This window comes from Salmo salar, unplaced genomic scaffold (genome assembly GCF_905237065.1).
Source record: "Salmo salar unplaced genomic scaffold, Ssal_v3.1, whole genome shotgun sequence".
Classification (NCBI taxonomy): Eukaryota; Metazoa; Chordata; class Actinopteri; order Salmoniformes; family Salmonidae; genus Salmo; species Salmo salar.
In genome coordinates this window covers 65,001-70,000 of record NW_025547711.1, presented here as the reverse complement: position 1 = coordinate 70,000, position 5,000 = coordinate 65,001, and the positions used below count along the sequence as shown (strand labels likewise).

At 37.8% G+C, this 5,000-nt stretch overlaps 1 pseudogene; it reads left to right on the top strand.

Annotated features, from left to right (window-relative positions):
* Positions 1-5,000, top strand: part of LOC123732227 (GRB2-related adapter protein-like) — an 18,890-nt pseudogene that overhangs the window by 1,607 nt on the left and 12,283 nt on the right.

The window sequence follows — 5,000 nt, the reverse complement described above, 5'->3', positions numbered from 1 at the left end:
CTACAACACACTGAGTACTACAACACACTGATACTGAGTACTACAACACACTAATACTGAGTACTACAACACACCAATACTGAGTACTACAACACACTGAGTACTACAACACACTGAGTACTACAACACACTGAGTACTACAACACACTAATACTGAGTACTACAACACACTAATACTGAGTACTACAACACACTGAGTACTACAACAAACTAATACTGAGTACTACAACACACTGAGTACTACAACAAACTAATACTGAGTACTACAACACACTGAGTACTACAACACACTGAGTACTACAACACACTAATACTGAGTACTACACAACACTAATACTGAGAACTACAATACACTGATACTGAGTACTACAACACACTAATACTGAGTACTACAACACACTAATACTGAGAACTACAATACACTGAGTACAACAACACACTAATACTGAGTACTACAACACACTAATACTGAGTACTACAACACACTGAGTACTACAACACACTAATACTGAGTACTACAACACACTGAGTACTACAACACACTAATACTGAGTACTACAACACACTAATACTGAGTACTACAACACACTGAGTACTACAACACACTAATACTGAGTACTATAACACACTAATACTGAGTACTACAAAAAACTGAGTACTACAACACACTAATACTGAGTACTATAACACACTGAGTACTACAACACACTAATACTGAGATCTCAGTAGTAGTGAACTGTAGTTGATACTGTAGTTCTAGATCTCAGTAGTAGTGAACTGTAGTTAATACTGTAGTTCTAGATCTCAGTAGTAGTGAACTGTAGTTGATGGTGTAGTTATAGATCTCAGTAGTAGTGAACTGTAGTTGATGGTGTAGTTATAGATCTCAGTAGTAGTGAACTGTAGTTGATGGTGTAGTTATAGATCTCAGTAGTAGTGAACTGTAGTTGATACTGTAGTTATAGATCTCAGTAGTAGTGAACTGTAGTTGATGGTGTAGTTATAGATCTCAGTAGTAGTGAACTGTAGTTGATGGTGTAGTTATAGATCTCAGTAGTAGTGAACTGTAGTTGATGGTGTAGTTATAGATCTCAGTAGTAGTGAACTGTAGTTGATGGTGTAGTTATAGATCTCAGTAGTAGTGAACTGTAGTTGATGGTGTAGTTATAGATCTCAGTAGTAGTGAACTGTAGTTGATGGTGTAGTTATAGATCTCAGTAGTAGTGAACTGTAGTTGATACTGTAGTTATAGATCTCAGTAGTAGTGAACTGTAGTTGATGGTGTAGTTATAGATCTCAGTAGTAGTGAACTGTAGTTGATGGTGTAGTTATAGATCTCAGTAGTAGTGAACTGTAGTTGATACTGTAGTTATAGATCTCAGTAGTAGTGAACTGTAGTTGATGGTGTAGTTATAGATCTCGGTAGTAGTGAACTGTAGTTGATGGTGTAGTTATAGATCTCAGTAGTAGTGAACTGTAGTTGATGGTGTAGTTATAGATCTCAGTAGTAGTGAACTGTAGTTGATGGTGTAGTTATAGATCTCAGTAGTAGTGAACTGTAGTTGATGGTGTAGTTATAGATCTCAGTAGTAGTGAACTGTAGTTGATGGTGTAGTTATAGATCTCAGTAGTAGTGAACTGTAGTTGATACTGTAGTTATAGATCTCAGTAGTAGTGAACTGTAGTTGATGGTGTAGTTATAGATCTCAGTAGTAGTGAACTGTAGTTGATGGTGTAGTTATAGATCTCAGTAGTAGTGAACTGTAGTTGATGGTGTAGTGGTATTAGCAGCAGAAAAGAGAGACAGAGAGAGAGAGAGAGAGAGAGAGAGAGAGAGAGAGAGAGAGAGAGAGAGAGACAGAGAGAGACAGAGAGAGAGAGAGAGAGAGAGAGAGAGAGAGACAGAGAGAGAGAGAGAGAGAGAGAGAGAGAGAGAGAGAGACAGAGACAGAGAGAGAGAGAGAGAGAGAGAGAGAGAGAGAGAGAGAGAGAGAGAGAGAGAGAGAGAGAGAGAGAGAGAGAGAGAGAGAGAGAGACAGAGACAGAGAGAGAGAGAGAGAGAGAGAGAGAGAGAGAGAGAAAGCAGAGAGAGAGAGCAAGAGAGAGAGTTGTGGTGCCCGGAGCTTCTAACAGACCTGTGTAGAAAGCTGAGCTGAGCTGATGTGGACAGCTGGACCATACGGCCTCCTCCCCCCCGAGGAAAACACACTCCTCAATCTCCTTTACGTAACCAGGAAACACATCACACAACACGGCTGTTTATCTGTTAGTGTTACTGGTACATGCTGTTACACCATGACAACATATAGAACTGGTACATGCTGTTACACCATGATAACATATAGAACTGGTACATGCTGTTACACCATGATAACATATAGAACTGGTACATGCTGTTACACCATGATAACATATAGAACTGGTACATGCTGTTACACCATGATAACATATAGAACTGGTACATGCTGTTACACCATGATAACATATAGAACTGGTACATGCTGTTACACCATGATAACATATAGAACTGGTACATGCTGTTACACCATGATAACATATAGAACTGGTACATGCTGTTACACCATATAGAACTGGTACATGCTGTTACACCATGATAACATATAGAACTGGTACATGCTGTTACACCATGATAACATATAGAACTGGTACATGCTGTTACACCATATAGAACTGGTACATGCTGTTACACCATGATAACATATAGAACTGGTACATGCTGTTACACCATGATAACATATAGAACTGGTACATGCTGTTACACCATGATAACATATAGAACTGGTACATGCTGTTACACCATGATAACATATAGAACTGGTACATGCTGTTACACCATGATAACATATAGAACTGGTACATGCTGTTACACCATGATAACATATAGAACTGGTACATGCTGTTACACCATGATAACATATAGAACTGGTACATGCTGTTACACCATGATAACATATAGAACTGGTACATGCTGTTACACCATGATAACATATAGAACTGGTACATGCTGTTACACCATGATAACATATAGAACTGGTACATGCTGTTACACCATGATAACATATAGAACTGGTACATGCTGTTACACCATGATAACATATAGAACTGGTACATGCTGTTACACCATGATAACATATAGAACTGGTACATGCTGTTACACCATATAGAACTGGTACATGCTGTTACACCATGATAACATATAGAACTGGTACATGCTGTTACACCATGATAACATATAGAACTGGTACATGCTGTTACACCATATAGAACTGGTACATGCTGTTACACCATGATAACATATAGAACTGGTACATGCTGTTACACCATGATAACATATAGAACTGGTACATGCTGTTACACCATGATAACATATAGAACTGGTACATGCTGTTACACCATGATAACATATAGAACTGGTACATGCTGTTACACCGTGATAACATATAGAACTGGTACATGCTGTTACACCGTGATAACATATAGAACTGGTACATGCTGTTACACCGTGATAACATATAGAACTGGTACATGCTGTTACACCATGATAACATATAGAACTGGTACATGCTGTTACACCATGAAAACATATAGAACTGGTACATGCTGTTACACCATGATAACATATAGAACTGGTACATGCTGTTACACCATGATAACATATAGAACTGGTACATGCTGTTACACCATGATAACATATAGAACTGGTACATGCTGTTACACCGTATAGAACTGGTACATGCTGTTACACCATGATAACATATAGAACTGGTACATGCTGTTACACCATGATAACATATAGAACTGGTACATGCTGTTACACCATGATAACATATAGAACTGGTACATGCTGTTACACCATATAGAACTGGTACATGCTGTTACACCATATAGAACTGGTACATGCTGTTACACCATGATAACATATAGAACTGGTACATGCTGTTACACCATGATAACATATAGAACCGGTACATGCTGTTACACCGTGATAACATATAGAACTGGTACATGCTGTTACACCATGATAACATATAGAACTGGTACATGCTGTTACACCATGATAACATATAGAACTGGTACATGCTGTTACACCATGATAACATATAGAACTGGTACATGCTGTTACACAATGATAACATATAGAAATGGTACATGCTGTTACACCATGATAACATATAGAACTGGTACATGCTGTTACACCATGATAACATATAGAACTGGTACATGCTGTTACACCATGATAACATATAGAACTGGTACATGCTGTTACACCATATAGAACTGGTACATGCTGTTACACCATATAGAACTGGTACATGCTGTTACACCATGATAACATATAGAACTGGTACATGCTGTTACACCATATAGAACTGGTACATGCTGTTACACCATGATAAAATATAGAACTGGTACATGCTGTTACACCATGATAACATATAGAACTGGTACATGCTGTTACACCATATAGAACTGGTACATGCTGTTACACCATGATAACATATAGAACTGGTACATGCTGTTACACCATGATAACATATAGAACTGGTACATGCTGTTACACCATGATAACATATAGAACTGGTACATGCTGTTACACTATGATAACATATAGAACTGGTACATGATGTTACAACATATAGAACTGGTACATGCTGTTACACCATGATAACATATAGAACTGGTACATGCTGTTATACCATGACAACATATAGAACTGGTACATGCTGTTACACCATGATAACATATAGAACTGGTATATGCTGTTACAACATATATAACTGGTACATGCTGTTACACAATGACAACATATAGAACTGGTACATGCTGTTACACCATGATAACATATAGAACTGGTATATGCTGTTACAACATATAGAACTGGTACATGCTGTTACACCATGATAACATATAGAACTGGTACATGCTGTTACACCATGACAACATATAGAACTGGTACATGCTGTTACACCATGATAACA